Source organism: Lynx rufus, unplaced genomic scaffold (genome assembly GCF_022079265.1).
Source record: "Lynx rufus isolate CCGP_SWC_20201006 ecotype Redwood Valley unplaced genomic scaffold, mLynRuf1.p SCAF_8, whole genome shotgun sequence".
NCBI classification, from domain to species: domain Eukaryota; kingdom Metazoa; phylum Chordata; class Mammalia; order Carnivora; family Felidae; genus Lynx; species Lynx rufus.
This window is the reverse complement of record NW_025814896.1, coordinates 18,562,520-18,584,141: the sequence shown is the minus strand read 5'-3', so window position 1 is coordinate 18,584,141 and position 21,622 is coordinate 18,562,520.

Sequence of the window (21,622 nt, the reverse complement as noted above, 5' to 3'; positions counted from 1 at the left end):
AAGTCTAGGGTGGTAATAGCTGCTATTATTAACCATCTCAGGGTTATGGAAATCCCTTGACAGTTTTCTTGCCCCTGCTCTTACCTTTACAGGTAATCTCTTCATTAAACCTTTCCAGGGGTGCCTGGGTGGTTCAGTTGGTTAAGCGTCCGACTCTTGATTTTGGCTCAGGTCATAATCTTATGGTTCGTTGTTTCAAGCCCTGCATTGGTCTCTGTGCTGACAGTGCGAAGCCTGCTTGGGATTTTCTCTCTCTCCCTCTTTCTCTGTCCCTCTCCTGCTCATGTGCATGCATATGCTCTCTCTTCCCCCCTCTCTCTCTCTCAAAATAAATAAATAAATAAACTGGGGTGCCTGGGTGGCTCAGTCAACTAAGTGTCTGACTTTGGCTCAGGTCATGATCTCATGGTTGGTGAGTTTGAGCTCTGCATCAAGCTCTGTGCTGGTGGTGCAGAAGCCTGCTTGGGATTCTTACTCTCTCCTCTCTCTCTGTCCCTTCCCTGGTTGCACTTTCTCTCTCTCTCTCAAAATAAATAAATTTTAGGGGTGCCTGGGTGGCTCAGTTGGTTAAGCGTCTGACTTTGGCTCAGGTCATGATCTCATGGCTCATGAATTTGAGCCTCATGTCGGGCTCTGTGCTGACAGCTCAGCCTAAAACCTGCTTCGGATTCTGTGTCTCCCTCTCTCTCTGCCCCTCTCCCGCTCACACTCTGTCTCTTTCTCAAAAATAAACATTAAAATAATAATAATAATAAATAAAATTTAAAAATAAACAAATAAATATATAAATTTTAAAAAGACCTTTATAAAATTACCTAATTTGAATGTGCCCTCTATTTCTTTCCAGGCTCTTACCATTACATTTTTTGTATACTATTTTCATCTCCGGCTCCCATTTACTGGCTGGATATTGATACCTTGAGTGCCCTTAAAAGCCACAAGTTGAAGATAATTCAACCTCTGTCAACATGGACCCTGAATATTTTCATGGAGCAAAGAACTATTTCTCCCCTCTTTGTATCCCTCTCCTCTGCTGCGGAATATACTGTACATGAATGAGAAAGAACTTTATATTGCCCATGCCACTGAGATATGAGGATGTCTCTAATGTCTCTATTACAGTAGCTAGTTCTACTGGGACTAATAAACTTATCTGCAGCATTTGGCAGTTGATGACTCTGTGCTCCTAGAAATACTTTCTGTGCTTAGCGTCCATGACACTGCATTTTTTTTTAGTGTTCCTTCTACTTCAATGACTGTTCTTTCTCAGTTTCCTTTGTTAGTTCTTCATCATCTCCCCATCTAAATGTTGGATTTCCTCAGGCTCAATCCTTGTTCCCCTCCTTGTTTCCACTTACTTCCTGGTCACCTCATCCAGGCTCATGGTTTTAAACACTCCCATATTAATATCTCCCATCCAGGCTTCTCCCAAGAACTCTTGGCTTGTATGTCCAACTACCTGCTTGATGTCCTCCTTTGGTGTCTGATAGCATCTCAAACATAACATATCCAACATTAAATTCTAGTCCTCTTCAAAGCTTGCTCATCTATAGCTTCCTCCATGTCAATAAACAGCAACTTGATGTTTCCAGTTGCTCAGACTAAATACCTGAGAGTCATCCTGATCCATCCATCTCTTTCTTTCACCTACGTTCAATTTGTCAGCAAGTCTCATCAGCCCTGCTTCCAAACATATTCAGAATCTGACCAAGTCTCATTATTTCCATCTTGGTCTCAGGAGGTACCAGGCTTTGAGGAGAAAGGGAGGAAAATATGGAAAGAAAACAGTCCTGTCACCTAACTGTCACCATCATTATTACTGAATCCTAGTCTTGGACTGGTTTGACATGAAGTCTTCTAAGAAGAACTCTTCCCCAAACCTCATCAAAATCTTCCTGATTCCTGTCTCAGACACAGATCTACAGACCAGATGGTTTCCAGAGAACTCATCCTATCATCTCAGCAAACACGGGGACATCAGGACCTTCCACAGGGAACATTCATTTTAGCACCACTGAACTGGTTCCAGGGTGGGATAATAAACAATGCTGAGGAAATCTGCACTCAAAACCTCAAACGATGGTCACTGGGTCTTCATCAAGTTCTGTTTTCCTAGAGCAGAAACCGGCTTTCTCCCTAGGACTCCCAAGAATACATCATTCACTAGATTAAAATTCTACCAACAAAATGATGGATATTGATGCTCTTGGGAGCTCACCTGGGAAGGCTAGAAGCTACAGACGCCAGGATGGTGCTTCACTGATCCCAATAATGTATTTAAAAATTTTTAACATTTTTATTCATTTTTTGAGAGAGAGAGAGACAGAGTATGAGTGGGGAGAGAGACAGAGAGAGAAGGAGACACAGAATCCAAAGCAGGCTCCAGGTTCTGAGCTGTCAGTACAGAGCCTGATGCAGGGACTGTGAGATCATGAACCCATGAACTGTGAGATCAGAGCCGAAGTCAGACACTTAACTGACTGAGCCACCGAGGCATCCCCTCAATGATGTATTTTAAGCAGAAGAATAACATGAGTAGATTTGTAATCTAGAAAAGATTAATCTGAAAAACAAGACAAAATAAAGGTACTGCCTTGGAAGCTGGTGTGAAGAATAGATAGAGGAATGACAAGACTGGATGGAAAGACCAGGAGCTTTGCTGCAGCAATCCACATGTGGGGAGGGGGATGGTGGGGGTGGGAAAGGGGATGCAATGAAAGGCAATGCAAATAAGGATGGAACAGAATGGGTGAATTCAGGAAATAGTGCTCTATTTTCTTTGGAAAGAGGGATTTTCTAAAAAACAACTCTAATGGTATGACTCCAGTTTAAATTCTTCTATAGCTACCCAGGGCCTCCAAGTTGAAGCACAAAGTCCTTAGCATTGCTTTTGCTCAGACCTCAGCTCTCCACGTGCACTATAGCTCCACCACTGGGAAATGTTTTCAGTGTCCCATAAGCACTAGGGGAGCTTAGGCCCCCAAATGTTTGCACAAAATGTTCCCTCAGGTCTTCCAACATTTCTGTCCCGTGGCTTCTGCTCTTTTCCACTAAAGTACTATCACTAAGTTCATCAATGAACTTGTTGTTAAACCTAAAATGCATTTTTGAATTCCATTTTATTTGATCTAGGAAGGGTAGAAGTACAGGAGCCCCAGCAATTTAAGGAATAAAGACCCACGAAACTTGGTCTGTTATTATTTATCCTAATCTTGGAGGTCCTAGAAAATGCCAAAAAAGAAAACGAAATAACCTACAAAAGCTATTATTTGACATGAAAATATAAGATATTCCAGTGATATATGTATATGTATACGAGTAAGATAATTTGCTATAAAATATCTTATTATAACATAAATATACAAAAAACATAGCATTTTCCTATTTTACCAATAAATACCTAAAAATGGAAATGAGAAAATATTTTATTTATAATAGCTCCAAAAACTACAGAATATTTAAGAATAAATTTAACAAGAAAAGCATAGAAAAGTTATATAAAAAACTATAAAGTTTATTAAAAGACATAAAAGAACTAAACCAATAAAAACTTTACCATGGGGTGCCTGGCTGGCTCTGTTGGTGGAGCATGTGACTCTTGATGGAAAGTGAAACTCGGGATTGTGAGTTTGAGCCCTATGTTGGGTGTAGAGATTACTTTAAAAAATAAAATCTTAAAAAAAAAACTTTAGCATGTTCTTGGATGGGAAGGCTGAATATAAAAGTTTTAATTTTCTCAAAATTTGTATATCAATTTGTTATATTATAATTCCATGTTTAATCCCATAGAGTTTTGTTTAAGTTGAATAAAGTGATCTTGTTGTGTGAAAGAACAAATGTCTGAAAACTATGCAAAGAAGGGATAGGAGTCTTACATTACCAGATATTGGTTACAGTCTAAGAAAAGCAAATTGATGTAACAACACTTTACATCCTCCAGACTGCTAAAAAATAAAAAAGAACTGTTGCTGGTGGGGATGTGGAGAAATGGTGCTCTCATACACTGCTGATGGAAATGCAAGTGTTTCAGGCTTCCTGGAAAGTAACCTAGAAACATCTATGAAAATTTTAAATGCATACCCCTTCATCTTGCTGACTTACTCCTAGGATTCTATCCCTTGGAAACAAGAGCATCAGTAGACAAGAACATATGTTTATTACAGTACTTCATTGTTAATAGTGAGAGAAAAATCAGAAACAAAGCAAATGCCCAAGAATGAGAGGATGGGGGAATAAATTTTGTACTTTTCTGAAGCCATCAAAAAATATGTGTTCGAACTATACTAATTGAAGTGGATAAAATTTCTCAAGTGGTATCGATTGAGGAAAATAAGATGAAGAAAGTTGTTTTCTCCCTCAAAATGATGGCAGAAACCTACATAAAACTTGTGTGTGTGTCTTTATATAGGTCTGAATATAATTATATTAATTATATAAGCATGGGGAAAATATGAAAGGTTATTGTAATAGGGTTAGATTCGCCTGTGAACAAAGAAAAACCAAAATAACAGCGGCTTAAATAAGATAGTTCTGTTCTCGTTCATGTTAAGTTCCAGACGTAGGCAATCTGGAACTGATGTGGTTTTTAAAACCTCTGGAAACCAGGTTCCTTCCAGCTTTCCACTGTGCTGTTACTAGAACGTGACCTTCATTCTCAGGGTCCAGCCTATACATACTCCTCCTCATACATCATTTCCTAAGCAGCTGGATAGAGAAAGGGTTACAGAAGGGAAATGATGCATATAAGCTGTTTTTAAACAGGTTTCTGGATGTAGCAACAAACCACTTTCATTGGTCGAAACTTGGTCATATGAACACATCAAGCTGCAAGGGAGAATGGGAAATGTAGTCTTTGTTCTGTGTGGCTAAGAGCCCATCCAAAATTTCTTGGCTTCAAGCATACCATCTTCCAGACAACGTTAGAATCAATCTTTCAAGATCCAAAAATAATCCCATAGGGGTTTGAATTTAAATTGCATTAATTTCATACAATTCAGGGAAAACTAACATTTTATATCTTGAAATGTAGCATCTCCAACTTTTTAAGTTTTTTTTTCCCTTTCAGAATATTTTATAGTTTTCTTCATATAAGTCATGTTTTTATTTTTAATCATAGTCAGACACACAGGTATTCTAAAGTTATTGTTGCAATTATGACTAGACTCTCCTTTTTCCCCCATTATATTTACTAGCTGGTTATTGTTAGTATATAAGAAAGTTGTAGATTTGTCTATTTATTTCTTATATTAAGCCGTTTTATTGACATCTCTTATTATTTCCTGTAAAATTTTCAGTTGGTTTTTATGGATTTTCTAGGAAGAAAAGAATATAATCTGGAAATAAAGATAATTTGCCACTGAAAAAAAAATCGGTCCTTTTTATCTCTTTTTCTTCACTAATGGCATTGTTCTGAGACTTCAGAAACATTTTGATTAATAGCAATAACAGTGAGCATCTCATTTAATTGAAACACTCCCAATGTTTAATGTTTTGCCACTAAGTTTGCTGCTTGTGGCTTCGGATTAAAAAAGAAAGTATCCTTGGCCCATCTGTTCTTTGCTTACTAAGGTATTTATCATCATCATTATATCATTATCTGAAATAGATGTTGTACTTTAATTAATGCATCTTTGGCATATATTGAGGTGATCATATGCTTCTTTCCTTTCACCATCTGATGTATTATAGAATACTGGATTCAACACGGATTTCTTAATAATTCTTTCTGGAATCAATACTACTTGGTCACAGTGCACAATTCTTTTAAATACACTGCTAGATTTAACTTACTAATATTTTATTTATTTTATTTAAGATTTTCATATCTGTAGGCACCTAGTCTTCTATATTATAAAGTGCATTGCATTTTTGTATTATAAATTACGTCTTTTCCTATGCTAGTTTAAATATCTACTGTAAGCAACATAGACATGGTAATTTATTTTTTACTTACTTATTTAGAGAGCGCGAGTGGGGGAGGGGGCAGACGGAAAGAAAGAGAGAGAATCTTTTTTTTTTTTTTTTAATTTTTTTTTTCAACGTTTATTTATTTTTGGGACAGAGAGAGACAGAGCATGAACAGGGGAGGGGCAGAGAGAGAGGGAGACACAGAATCGGAAACAGGCTCCAGGCTCTGAGCCATCAGCCCAGAGCCTGACGCGGGGCTCGAACTCACGGACGGCGAGATCGTGACCTGGCTGAAGTCGGACGCTCAACCGACTGCGCCACCCAGGCGCCCCAAAAGAGAGAGAATCTTAAGCAGACTCCGCGCTCAGCACAGAGCCTGACGTGGGAATTGATCTCATGACTCTGGGATCATGACCCCAGCCGAAATCAAGAGTTAGACACTCAACTGACTGAGACACCCAGGCACCCCTAGATGTGGTATTTTAAAATAAGATTTCCTAGAAGTCATTCATAAAAACCATCTGGGGCTCTGTTGCTTGGAGGCACTTTTCCATTTAATCAATGGGTTTTGGTAAATTCTGGTATATGGGTTCATTAGAATCAATTTTAGGAACTTATATTTTCAAGGAAAACCATTTCTGACAAATTTTCATGTATATTAACATAAAGTTTAACATAGAGTTTTCTTATTTTTCCTTCTCCTCTAACATAGAATTTTCTAATACATTTTAGTTTTTTATATCTGGAAGTAAAGACTCTATTCCTTATACCTAGCATTGTGCTTCTCATGTTTGATCTCTTATCTTCTGCTTTGCATAGTTTTTCTTTCCTTCTTCTTTTTCCCTCCTTGTGTTCAAAGAACCAGCTCCTAGTTTTATTTATCAAGGCTACTTTTTTTTTTTTGCTTTCTAATTTATTAATTTCTGCTTCTAACTTTAATAATTCCTCCCTCCTAAAATATCCTTGTCCTCCCCTTACATCTGCTAATAGCTCTTCTGGGAGAGTTCTAATTCAAAAAATACTTTTTTCACAAAGAAATAAAAAAGTCATCATTCCATTATAATAACAATGAGATAAAATTATTCATATTAGCAATGCATAAAAATATCCAATGATGTCAAGTGCATGAAGTAGGGCTGCATATTGATATAAGCATTCTGACAGGCAATTTAGTGGTATGTATGAAAAGGTTAAGTGGGTATGCATTTAAACAAACTATTCTCCTTCTAGCAATTTATGCTTAGACAGCTAACTAGACCTGTGGGCATAGATGTATTTGAAAGGATATCTTTAGAGTATTATTTCTAGTGGTGAAAATTAAGAGACTGAATAAATGATGACATACCCATATAAGAAAATACAGTGCAGTGTAGCCGTTAAAAAGGATGTGATAGGTTTATGTTTTGAGTTGATATAAAAAAGCTGGTTAAATATAACAATGTATGATTCTACTTACATAATTACATTGCATAGAATCTGGAAGGCTATTTATTTTTATTTATTTAAAAAAATTTTTTTAATTACATTTATTTATTTTTGAGAGACAGAGTGAGACAGAGCATGAGCGGGGGAGGGGCATAGAAAGAGGGAGACACAAAATCCAAAGCAGGCTCCAGGCTCTGAGCTGTCAGCACAGAGCCCAACACGGGGCTCAAACCCACGAACTGTGAGATCATGACCTGAGCTGAAGTCAGACACTTAATCAACTGAGCCACCCAGGCACCCCAGGAAGGCTATTTTTTTAAGTTTATTTATTTATTTTGAGAGAGAGAGGGTGTGAAAATGAGAGGGGCAGAGAGAGAGGGAGAGAAAGAGGATCCCAAGCAGGCTCCGCACTGCCAGTGCAGAGCTCAATGAAGGGCTCAAACCCACAAACCATGAGATCATGACCTGAGTTGAAACCGAGTCAGATGCTTAACCAGCTGAGCTACCCAGGCACCCCTGGAAGGCTATTGATCAAAGTGTGAAGGTGGTTATTTCTGCTGGCATGCAGTGCATCTTTCATATTCATCATTTTATGACATTCTTTCCAGAAGTATGCCTTATCAGAAAAAAAATTTAGAAAAGAATTCCAGTTGTTTACACTTTTGGGGGTATAGACAATAAACACTTATTAGATGCTATGCTGGGCATGGGAGCTGGGCATGGGAGATGATAAGGAAAAGGAGAATTAGCGCAGTTCCTTACTTGGATAGTGGAGTGAAGTTCATTTTGGTTCCCTAGAGTGCACAGAGGGTTGACGGAAGGGGTATTCCCCCCAGGAAGTACAGACTTGATGAGACAAAGCAGGAGTCCCCTGAAAATCCAACAGGGAGGGCAGGCCTCTTACCTTGCCAACTCTATTGAGATATTTTGGGTTTCCTCCCATCCTGAGATATAGGCTCCCTTCTTTCTCTCCAGACTCAGCCTCCTGCACACACTCAACATCTCTCACTAGTGTCCTGGGCTCCCGTCCTTCAAACTACCCACAATTCCCTAAGTGTGCCACATATCTTGTGTCTCCCTGTCTTTCTTGATGTGGTTCCTCTCTATGGAACACTAATTCCTTCCACTTCTCCCTAGAATGACATCCTTTGTTCTCCAAGATCCAGCTTGTGGTAGATTAGATGATTATTCAGGAAATATTTACAGTTTTTCACTATAGCTCCATGTAAGGAATGTACTTTATTATACCTTGACTTTGGACTTCTGTGATATGACCTACTTTGGCCAATGGGATATTAGTACACATGATGTGATCAGAGGCTTAAAATGGACTTGCATGTTGGACTTTGTCTCTTGTATGTCTGTCTTTTGCCATGATAATGAAGTAGCAATTGGTCCAAGGAGGCCCAAAATGCATAGAATAGACTTGAACCAAATTCATGTCCTGGAGCCAAGCCCATAAAAGCCCAGATAAGATCAAGGTCAAGTTACCTGAGTGAGAAATTTACAAGTATGTATTATTGTTTGACACTGAGATTATTGCAGTGTTTGTTATGCAGCAGTAGCTGACTGACACACAGTTAATAAGGTCTCTTGCTCTTGTTTGCTGCATTATGGACTTCTTCTCTAGGGTCCCCTCAAATTCTATCTCCCCTATGTATATCAGATAAACCTTTATCACACTGTATTATGATTTATACCTGGTTACATGCAATGTGAACTTCTAAGTACACCTAAATGTTCTGTGACATTTTTAGTCAAATTTTCATTCAACTAAGCATTCAAATAGTCAAATGAACATTCAACTAATAGCTAAAAATTGTGATTAGTGACCAAGTTACACCAAGATCTCTGAGCATATATTGCAACAAATGTTAACATATAATGGCTTGATATTTTCATGTATCCCCTGGAGGACAGTGAGAACAGCCCATTGAATCTGTCTCAAATGACTGAAAAGAATATGGGAAGGCACCATGAATTTGGCCCTAGGGGAGGAAATAAAAGGTCCAAACACCTCCCTCCTTTGAAGCAGTGTCTTAGTCTGTTGGGGCTACCATAACAGATTATAATAGATTAGGTAGGTGGCTTATAAACAACATAAATTTATTTCTCACCGTTCTGGAGGCTAGGAAGGCCAAGAGCAAAGTGCTGGCAGATTTGGTGTCCAGGGAGGATCCACTTCTGGCTTCATAGGCAACCTTCTTTTCAGTGGGTCCTCACATGGTGGAAAGGGTGAAGGTACTCTCTGGGATCTCTTTTATAAGGGCACTAATCCCATTCATGAGGGCTCTACCCTCATGACCTAATCATCCCCAAAAGGCCCCACCTTCTAATAGCATCACAGTGGAGATTAGGTTTCAACATATGAATTTTGGGAGTGATACAAACATTCAGTTTATAGAAAGCAGTAATTGAAAATTATAGGGCATCCAAAGCTGTCTAGGTGTTTGAAAAAAAAGCAAGTCTTCACCAACAAAGACCGAAGGCAGTGTGGTGAAAGGTGTTTACTATTGTCTGGGTTGGGAATAGACGCATGCCAGAATGATTTATGACCACATTTTGCCTTGCATTGTGAGAAACTTCTCATCTTATTGTTGATTTGTAAAATACCAAGGCCAAAATTGAGTCTAGTCTGAAGGAAGGAGTCACCTATGATTTTGGCAAGGCTGTAAATCACCAGAATCTAGTCCAGGGTCAATACCAGCACTTGGCACATGTTTTATATAGGTGTGTAATTGAACAAATCAACAGACAAATGAATATTTAAGTATGTAGAAAGGAGATTAGGCAGGTCCTCTACAAACCAATCAATCTGCAGAGATATTCCAGAATGTGAGTGTCTCCAGGCACCCTGGAAAAACGTGGGTGACCCCATCTTAAATCTGAGAATCAACTTAAAGAAGTCCAGTTATGTGGGCAGTATTGCTGAACGACTTTTTTTCCACATATATTACAAGCCTTAAAAATGTCAGTGCCCTTTGACCTAAAGTACTATACCTAGGGAGCTCTCCTGAAGGAATTAATCAGAGATGTAGATAAAGATCTAAAATCATGTTCATAACATGGTTATTTGTAATAGCAAAAGAACAGGCTTGTGAGCACAAACTGCTTTGTGACATGTCCGTTACTGTGGGTACTGTTGAATGTGCTGCATCATGTGGCTTCAGAGACATAGGCCAATTTAATTCAAAGAGACCAGCCTGGAAGAAGGGAGAGGGAGAGGGAAAGGGAGCCGGGTCGACACAGAGAGAGAGGAAAGGAGGAGGAGAGAGACAGGGATGGAATCAGGGAGAGAGAGAAACAAACAGAAAGACAGACGGGGACAGAACAAAGATAACAGTTCCTGGTGAGTAGCATGTGGTGAATAAATGTTTGTGGAATAAAGACTTGAAGGGAGAAAGAGTCAGAGATAGGAATGGACTCAGAGGCAGGTCCCCAGCTCCCTGACCACATTAGACCTCACTGATCCTGGAGCGCCCACTGTTAAGGTCCTGGCCATGTGGGAAGGAGGCTGGCAGCAGGGCCAGGAGAGGGAGAAGAGGGCTCTCTGCATGGGGCTGTGGAGCCCCTGGGTGAGCAGTGGAGGAGGAAGAAGTCCCAGGGCCGCCCTGGCTCTGTTATGGATTGGAGGCAACAGAGACCAGGCTCAGGTCTTTCAAGGGAGGAGGATGCCATGTTCTAAGACCCCCACTGCCTTAGCTTGTGCTAATGTATCTCCCACCTTCCATGAACTCCTGTTTGCTGTGGGAGTCAATTTACTAATTTTATTTTTTTGTTTTCCTTCCTATACATTTTAAACAAATTTTACTTTTTAAAAATTTACTTCCAAATTAGTTAGCATATAGTGCAACAATGATTTCAGGAGTAGATTCCTTAGTGCCCCTTTCCCATTTAGCCCATCCCCCCTCCCACAACCCCCCCAGTAACCCTCAGTTTGTTCTCCATATTTTTGAGTTTCTTCTGTCTTGTCCCCCTCCCTGTTTTTATATTATTTTTGTGTCCCTTCCCTTATGTTCATCTGTTTTGTCTCTTAAAGTCCTCATATGAGTGAAGCCATATGATTTTTGTCTTTCTCTAATTTCACTTAGCATAATACCCTCCAGTTCTATCCACGTAGTTGCAAATGGCCAGATCTCATTCTTTTTGATTGCTGAGTAATACTCCATTGTATATATATATACCACATCTTCCTTATCCATTCATCCATTGATGGACATTTGGGCCCTTTACGTACTTTGGCTATTGTTGATAGTGCTGCTATAAACATGGGGGTGCATGTGTCCCTTCGAAACAGCACACACACCTGTATCCCTTGGATAAATACCTAGTAGTGCAATTGCTGGGTCGTAGGGCAGTTCTATTTTTAGTTTTTTGAGGAACCTCCACACTGTTTTCCAGAGTGGCTGCACCAGCTTGCATTCCCACAATTTATGAATTTTAATTGAGAAATGCTGTTCTGATGTTGAAGATGCCTTTGTATATTCTTGGGATGATTTTAGAACTTATCCTTCAATTACTTCAAGTTGGTCATTTCATGCATTATTCAGATCTCAGAAGAGGGGGTATTTTCTCCTTTTCCACCTCTTGGTGGACTAGTGTGTGTACATGTATACACATGCAGATGCATATGTGTGGGGGTGGGGTGGGTACACGTTTGATGGATTGTGTTTTCCTTAGTTCTTTGGCTCAGAGTTCCTGCTTCCACTGAAGGAGTTCAGCTTTGGGATCGTCTTGCCTTCCCATCCTGCTCTCTGGTCTGCAATGCAGCATCGCATCTCAAATAGCCTTTTCATTGGATCTCCCCTGCCTCCGACATCACACCCACACACTGTGTGTGTGTGAGTAGCAGTCCTTATGGAAGGCTTGGTGCAATAGAGAGGTTTCATACAAGCGGCTCAGCCGCTTCTCTGCCTCAAGCTCCCAGCTTCCCCCCCTTTTTGCCATGCCAGGCACCCTTCAGAAGACTGATTCTCTCCCTTCAACGTAAAGCAACAATTTAAGTCTGCACCCTTTCCTCAGTCTCAGGGTTTACATTTCCACACCTGCAGCATCCTCACTGTGCTTTATAAACAAAAGACTACCCTGTCCTTCCATTTATAGTAGCAAAGAGCCAGCAAGGACTCTGAAATATGAGGCTGTCTTAACTTGAGCTTCCAGAAGCTGACTCGGAGAAGAGGACTCACACGAAAATTATTTATTTAAGCATTCCCAGAACAAGAAAATGGGTGGGTGGGTGAGGTGGGGGGGGGGGGGAGGGTGGATGGGAACGTGGAACCTGGAAAGGAGGCCAAGCAAAGATGTGACAGCAAGCAGCATCCAAGGAGGGCGGCTTTGGCTCAGTCCCTCATGGGAACTCTGGGGACACCTTAAAACTGCCCCCACCAGGGAGCAACAGAGCTGGAGGACTATTCCCCTATGTTTGCCAGTCATTTGCTGGGGCTGGCCCTAGGGGGGCAAACCTTCTCAGGGTGCAGGCATGGGGAGAGAAAGCACAGGAGGGCCAGCCAGTGTAAAACACAGCCCGGGGGCAAAGCACTGACAGAGGCTGCTGCCCAGCCTTTCATTCCCCTCCCTTACCCAACCACACAAAGGAAAGGGAGTTGTGTGGAGAATAATTTCCTCACTGATGTGAGTCACGGCACCCCATGGAAAGCAGAAACCGCTATCACTGAGGATGAGGTGTCGACCTGTGTGCTATGATAAAAAATCTATTTGGTTTCCATGCCCAGTTCCTCACACAGAGCTCCTAAAATTCTTGTAACTTCTTAATTGATAGGAATACCTTTCATTATTTATAACAAGCCCTTTCTTAAAATAAATTTTCTAAGTCTATCTATTTTGAGAGAGAGAGAATCCCAAGCAGGCTCCGTGCTGTCAGCACTGAGCCCAAAGTGGGGCTTGATCCCACGACCCTGGGATCACGATCTGAGCCAAAATCAAGAGTCGGAGGCTCAATAGACTGAGCCACTTAGGTGCCCCCTATATCAGGCCCCTTTTAATCACAACTGAGTTTGTGCTAATAAGGTGACTTAGGATGGGGCCCCATGTAGACACCTAGTCACCAGAAGGATCAAGCAATTACAGGACTGGAATTTTCAGCTCCACCCACCGATGTAAGGAAAGTAGGCGCTGCAAATTAAGTTCCATAAAAACTCTTGAACAAGGAATCTGATGGGCTTCTGGGTTGGTGAACACATCCACGTGCCAGGAGGGTGTCAACCCCTTGATCCAGGGGGACAGGAGCTCCTGAGCTCAGGACGTTTGCTGATTTCACCCCGTGCACCTCTCTGTTTGGCTATGCACCTATATCCTTTGTAATATCCTTTATAATAAACTGGGAATTGTAAGTCAATATTTCCCTGAGCTTTGTGAGCCGTTCTAACAAATTAATCAAACCCGAGGACGAGGGGATTGTGGGAACCTCTGATTTATAGTTCAGTTGGTATCTGAACTGGTTTCTGAACAGGGGGCCATCTTGTAGGACTGAGCCCTTAGCCTGTGGGATCTGCTGCTATCTCTAGGTAGACAGTGTCAGAACCCAGTTCAAGTGTGGGACACCTGGTTATGATTCAGTGAGAATCAGAGAACTGCTTGGTGGTGTTGGAAAAACAGTCCAGGGCATGAGCTATAGTCTTCCAGGCCCTTCTTCCATTTTCCCACCCCTTTTAGGGTTCTCTTCACTTCTTAGCATGACTGCAGGGCACTCATAACCAGAAGACAAGGGTGAGCATCCATACCAAGTCCCGGGATCCGCCCCTCAGAAGCTGCACAGGGAACTGCTCAGCAGCCCTCATAGATGGGGCATCTCGGGCTCTCTCTGAGACAATGCCCCCACCCCAGGCCACGGAGCCCTGGCCACACAGCTGGCAACTGCTCTTTCAGATTCTGCCCTGTCCGACTCTGGTTGCTAGATGCAAGGGGCAGGCTAGCGTCCTGAGATGCAGTTGTCTTGTTTGTGGCTCTCTGTTTCACACTGGAAGCAAGGTGGCCAGTGTTGTTAACCAGGCCCTGGCCTTTGTGGGCTCTCTGACCAGCGATGAGAAATCTGCTGTTTTCCCACTTCAGGGATCCAGTCTCAGGTGCTGGAGTCACCTGCATCGACTCCTTGAGTCTGAGCAGGGGGCTGCTAGTGGGCTCTGATCTCCTGGGCTGTTCCTCAGAGCACCCAGTATTGCCTCCCCTGGAATTAACTCTCCTAACAAGGAAAACAGGGTGGGTGGGATTCAGCCCGGATCTTGGCCATCAATACTTTTCCAGGGAACTTTTGCTCTAGCTGAGCCTGATTCTCTTCCCTCAGTTCAGCAGCACCTTTCTCTGCTGCTCTTTGCAGAAGTGTCTCTGGGCTGAACAGACACATGGAGAATTCCTCTCTACGCACCACATAACTGAATACCGTGTTGGGCAGTCAGCCAGCCACAGAGAGGCCTCTGAAAACCAGAGTCGGCCGCAGACCCAAGAGGGGCCCTACAGACTTTCTGTGGTTTTCTGTGCTCCTCCCCTCAGGTACTATATCCACACCATTGGGGGAGTGACATTGAAAACACACGCATTTATTTCCACCTCCTCCCCAGAGCTTCAAAATACTAGTAGAGAAATTACAACTGAAAAAGCATATTGAAAAAAGAAACAGCATATATCCACAAAGACAAAGAATTGGAGAGTATACAGGAACAGATGACAGATGTCAAGAAAATTTTGGAAGCTAGAAAGTCACGGTAGTTGATTTCAAAGAGCAGAGAAAGCTGAAATTTAAACCTGCAAGGGGAGGTCGTGTGTATAAGAAGTAGCAAGTGGATTCCTGGCTGCAGGATTCCAACTGGAATGTCCTTGAAGATGGGGATAAGAGGTGGGGCTGAAAACAGGAGGTACATCTTGGCTGTCTGTCTGAGGGGCAGTGAGACACCCAGATGTCTTCTCCCATCCGACACAACCTTCCCTCACAGCGAAGAAGTTGGAGAGTTCAAACCAAGAGGGTCTGGACTGAGAGTTACCAGACACAATTTAGAACAGGGAACTGTACTGAAAATGGGCAGTAAGTGAAAGTCTGTGAGTGGCAACCACCTTCCCCTGCCCCCCAATTCACTCAATTCAACTTCCCACCCAACAGCCGGAGCGATGGCAGACAGGCTTACATCATCTGGGAGGAAGAATGGAAGTTTCCTCTCTGGGGAAACAAACTAGGCCAAGAGAGAGAAAAGGCCTACTGACAGTTGTTATTGTCCCCGTGGAACAGCTGGGTCCCCGCCTGATCACCCTACTGTGAAGACCACTTGTGGATGAGCCCCACCCAGACACCCGGACTCTAAATCAGCATTTTGGTGCCTTTACACTTAAATCTAAGCAGATGGCCAAGCATCACGTGACTTTGGAGGGGAGCTTCTGACATGAAAGAGACACAAATCACCAATCATTCAACCAACCACAGCAGGGGGAAGCTGAGAATGCAGAAAGCAAAAGACAATTGCAAGTAAATCCTAAACCTCATAAGTCTAGTATCTAAGAAAATAGGAGAGGGGCGCCTGGGTGGCTCAGTCAGTTAAGTGTTCATTTCTTGGTTTCGGCTCAGGTCATGGTCTCTCAGCTTCGTGAGTTCGAGCCCCACATTGGGCTCTGTGCTGGCAGTGCGGAGCCTGCTTGGGATTCTGTCTCTCTGCCCCTCCCCAACTTGCACTGTCTCTGTCTCTCTCAAAATAAATAAATAAACTTAAAAAAAAAAAAACCAAAAGGGTAAGCTATAAAAATAAACATCCAGAGAATAAGAACTCTTAAAAATTCAAAATATGATAGAAATTTTAAAAGTTGAGTAGATGAATTTGGGTATAATTTGAGGAATTCTCTCAGACTGTAGAAGAAAATTACAAAGAAACAGAAGACAGGAAAGGAGAGGTAAAAATATTTAAGGGTCCGGGAACCTGGGTGGTTCAGTCACTTAAAATGTCCAACTTCAGCTCAGGTCATGATCCCATGGTTCGTGAGTTCAAGCCCCATATCAGGCTCTCTGCTGTCAGCATGGGATCCTGCTTCAGATCCTCTGTCTCCCTCTCTCTGCCCCTCCCCCGTGCTCTCTCACTCTTTCTCAAAAACAAATAAACAATTCTTAAAAATATTTAAGGTTCAGTCCAGAAGATCCCACAACTAACGTAAATTTCAAAGAGAAAATGAGGGAAAGAAATGATCACACCAGTAGACATGATAGAAAATAAAAACAAGCACAAACAAACAAAAGGAAATAACCTAATGCCTATAACTGAGAGAACAGATAAATTGTGGTGTCTTCATGCAACAGAATGCTATACTACAATGTAAAGTTAACGAACAATAGCCATGTGCATAGATGACTCTTAGGAACAATGTTGAAGGATATTCAAGCCACAGAAGAATGTCATTTCTGTGTGTGATGCCATTTCTATGGTGTTCAAAAGCAAGCTAAAGTAAACAAGCTATGGTTTCACGGCACATACACATGTAGTAAACAAGAAGAGTGAATTAGGGGCCCCTGTGGGGCTCAGTCAGTTAAGCATCTGACTCTTGATTTCGGCTCAGGTCATGATCTTGTGGTTTTGAGTCTCTCTCAAAGTAAATAAACTTAAAAAAAAAGAAAAGAAAAGAAAAGTGAATAGAAAAAAAAAATACCATGAGAGTGATTCTGTGGCTGGTGAAGAGTGAGAGGATGGGCTCAGCACAGGAAGGCAGGGTAGGGACTGGCATCAGAAAAGAACATATAGGGAAGTTCAAGGAATTGGGAATATTCTATCTCCTAAGTTGGATGGTGGGTTCATGGGCATTTGTTTTACTGCTATGTTTCAGGATTTACATTACTCATATTCTTTTATATATGTTCTCTCTCATACACACACACGTTCTCATGTGCATGCACACATGAGCTAAGAATTTTTCCCTTCGTTGAGGATGTGAGTTTCCCAATTAGAAGGCCCCTAACAGTCCAATGCAACACAGGATATAATCTATACCAAAGCATATTTTTATAAAATTTTAGAGCATCAGAAGTGAAGAAACTATCATAAAAGCAGTAAGACAAAGGAAAAATACAAAAACCTGAGTATCAGGGGCGCCTGGGTGGCTCAGTCAGTTCAACGTCCGACTCTTGGTTTTGGCTCAGGTCATGATCTTGTGGCTTTGTGGGTTCGAGTCCCGCATCAGGCTCTGTGCTGGCAGCGTGGAGCCTGCTTGGGATTCTCTCTCTCCTCTCTCTCTCTCTCCCCCTACTCCACTTGTGCTGTCTCTGTCTCTTTCAAAATAAATAAATAAACTTAAATTATTAAAAAAAACCCTGAGAATCAGAATAGTCTTGGTCTTCTCATCAGAAAGACTGGAAATAGAAGACTACATTCCTTCTAGATTCTGAAGGAAGACAATTCCTATCTCAAATTCTACACCTATCAACACAGCAAATGAGAGAGCAGAATTAAGATAAATTCAGACAAGTTAGGCTTCAAAAGTTTTATCTTCCATGTACCCCTTCTCTAAATGAAAGAATGTGCTCCACCACAAGAAGCCAGTAAATCAAGAAAGAGGAAACCGTGGAAACCAGGGCACAGGGATTCAGATATAGAAGAGACAAAAAGAATATAAAGGGTTTTAGTCCTCAAAACAGCTGGAAGCAGGCACAGAGGACAGGGCAGTTTGGAGCAAGAGAACAAGAGAATTCCAGGAGAAAATTCTCTACAAGAAACATGCAACTGTTCAGTTACCTAATATTTAAGTGAATGGAGAGATTTATAGTTCTATGCAATAGTTTCATGAAGAATTATTGATTGGCAATAGGAAAACTAAGGAAACTAAGGAAACTTAGGAAAATTAAGCCAAAACAAACATAAAGAGGCGATTTGTTTACTCTAGGGAAAGTCAAAAGTTGTATAGGAAAGGATATGTAAATATAAGATTCTAAGTGGCTCATTAGTATGTAATATTTACATAATCCTGATAATGCTGAATATTGACTGAACCAAGAATTATGATATAATTATGTAGGCAGAATGAGGGCAGTAGCAGTGTGTTTGCGGGTGAGAGTGTGTGGAATTTAAGAGACCTGAATCTGTGTCTTCTGTCGTTGTAAACAAATGTTTAATTTCCAAAATAAAAAGAATCAACCAAAATAGCAGGATAGGGAACACTCCTCAATTCAATTTGTGAGGCTATCTAGCCCTGACCCAAAGCTAGACAAGGTCAGCAGAAGGTAGGGTTTTACAGCCAGTTTTGCTCATAAGCATAGATGCGGAAGATTTAGTGAAAATGTTAGCATGCCGAATGCCAGCAGAACCAAGCTGGTTCTATCTTGGTAATGCAAAGTTGGTCCAATTTTTTTAAAAAAGTATTAATATAAATCATCACAATAACAGCTTAGAGGAGAAAATCTACATGATTATCTTGACAGGCACAGAAAAAGTATTTGATAACATTTGGCACTCATTTATGTTAAACATAGTCTTAGCCAACCAGGAGAAGGATATTTCTTTAATTTGATGAAACTCTCTAACAATATTTTACAGAAAATAGAGTGCTTTTTCTTTTTTTGCAAATATACTACTTAAATGGTGAACTATTAGAAACATTCCCTTTAAAAGCAGGAAGATGAGGGCACCTGGCTGGCTCAGTCAGTGGAGCATGTGACTCTGGATCTCGGGGTTATGAATTCAAGCCCCACGTTGGGTGTACAGATTACTTAAAAATCATTTAAAATCAGGAAGTGATGGGGCGGGGAGGCCCTAACACCTTTCTGTTCAACATTGTACCTGCGGAGCCTAGCCAGGCAGAACAGTTAAGAAAAGAAAAATAAATAAATGATACAAAGATTGTAAAGGGAGAAAAAAAAAAAAAACAACTCTGTCTTGTTCTGAGGAAACAAGATTCTGGCTCAGAATTCTAGAGCCACCAAACTCACAAATGAGAGAACAGAATTAAAACAAGTTAGATTGGTCTCAAAAAATTCATCTTCTACGTGCCCTATGTTAGTTTCTCTATTGCTGTTGTAACAAATTGCCACAAATTTAGTCACTTAGAATAACACACATTTATTCTCTCGCAGTTCTGGAAGTCTGAAATTAGTTTTACAGGGGTTAAAATTAAAGTGTCAACAGGGCTGTGTTCCTCTGGGAAGCTCTAGAAAATCTGAGATTTCTCGTTTTTTCAGCTTCTAGGTGTCACCCATATTTTTTGGCCTGGGGCGCCTTCCTCTATCATGGAACCACACCACTGCAAAATTTGTTCCCACTATCACTTCATCTCTCTCTGCTACTGTCATCACATAGCTTTCATTGCCTCTGACCCCTCCTGCCTCCCTCTCAAAAGGACCCTTGTGGATTGGACCCACCTGGGTAATCCAGGCAACTCTCCCATCTCAACGTCCTTAATTTAGTCACATCTACAAAGTCCATTTTATCATGTAAGGTAACATATTCATAGGTTTTGGGGATTGGGATGTGAACATCTTTGGGGGTTCACTGTTTGGCACATCACTTCCATATCATCATTCACAGGTTATATGATTGTTTATACAAAAAAAGCCAAGATAGGGGCACCTGGGTGGCTCAGTCAGTTAAGCGTCTGACTTCGGCTCAGGTCATGACCTCACAATTCATGGGTTCAAGCCCCACATCAGGCTCTGTTCTGACAGCTCAGAGCCTGGAGCCTGCTTCGGATTCTTGTCTCCCTCTCTCTCTGTCCCTCCCCTGCTCACACTGTCTCTCTCAAAAATGAATAAACATTTAAAAAAATTAAAAAAAAGAAAAAACCAACATAATTTACATACTATTATAATTAATATGAGAGTTTAGCAAGGCAACTCTTTTCCTATGGCTCAGACACACAGATTGGAAAGTATAATTTTTAAAAAGATGTTCACTTACAACGTTAAAAAAGAAATTATATTACACTTTAACAAATCTAGAAAAATATAAATTCTAAAAATAAAATTTAAAAGGATTCTCATTAAAAAAAGAAATTATAAAATACTTTGCAATAAATCTAACAAAAGATGCTTAAAACCTCTATGAAGACAATTATAAAAAATGATAGAAAAATGTTAAAGATGAATTAAATAAACAGGGAAACATATTATGAACATAGGAAAAGTTAATATGATAAAGATGGATTCAAATCCAGAATATATAAATAACGAATAAGTCAATAATTTTAAAAAACTCAATAGAAAAAAGTAAAAAAAATAAACAGGCAAATCATACAACAAGACACCAGAATGGCTAATATAAAAGATGCTCAACATCATCATTATTCAGAGAAATGCAAACTAAACTATCATGAAGTATCATTTTAAATCCATCAGATTGGGAAGTTAAAGTCTGATAGTTTCAAATGTTGCTCGTCATATGGAGAAATGGGAACTCGCCTACTCTGCTGAAGCAAGTGTGAGTTGGTACAAGCACTTCAGAGACCACACAGGCAATATTTACAGGTAAGATGCACAAGGATACATATGCCCTGTGACCCAGGATTTCAATTCATCAGTATATGAATCACAAAGGATGCCACGGGTGTATATACCCTAGGTCCTCACACTTGTGTATGAGGAGACATTTATAAGAACGCTCATTACAACACTGTAACAATAAAAATGGGAAACAATCCAGATATCTATCGAGAGGAGAATGGATAAATAAATTTAGCTAGGTATGTTCAAATAATGAGATGCTGTACGTCAGAAAAATTAGTGAACCACAGCTATACATATTACTGTGGATGATTCTCAAAAACACGTTAAGAAAAGAAGTTTTTAGGAAGTACTGTGCCATTTTTATAAAACTTGAAAACACGAGAAGACAATACATTTGGTAATATAGACATATCTAGTAAAAGTATAAAAAGACACATATGGGAATATTAGACACTGATAAAAAGCAAATATGGTTTTGCTTTGACAGGGGGAATGAAATCAGGGAGGGTAACACAGAACTTCCATGATAAATGGAATGCTTTATTTCTTAATAAATAAGAAATATTTATTTCTAGTGATGGGTATTCACCATTATTTATCTCTTAGAATGAAATAGCACTGTATGCTTCTTGTTCAGAAACATGAAGGGAGAGGAGAGTGGAATTGAGGGGGAGGTGAAGGAAGGTACAGAAGATTCTTGCTTTTTAAAACCTTGCACTCCTGGTTGACCTTTTAAACTATACACAATTGTGGCTTCAATAAAAGTCAATATTATAAAAATAATAAAGGTTTGAGACGGGGAGTAATATGTGACATATTTCTGTAAGACCTTTATTTGTAGATGCTTTATCTCAGCACTCTTCAAATTTGGTCATT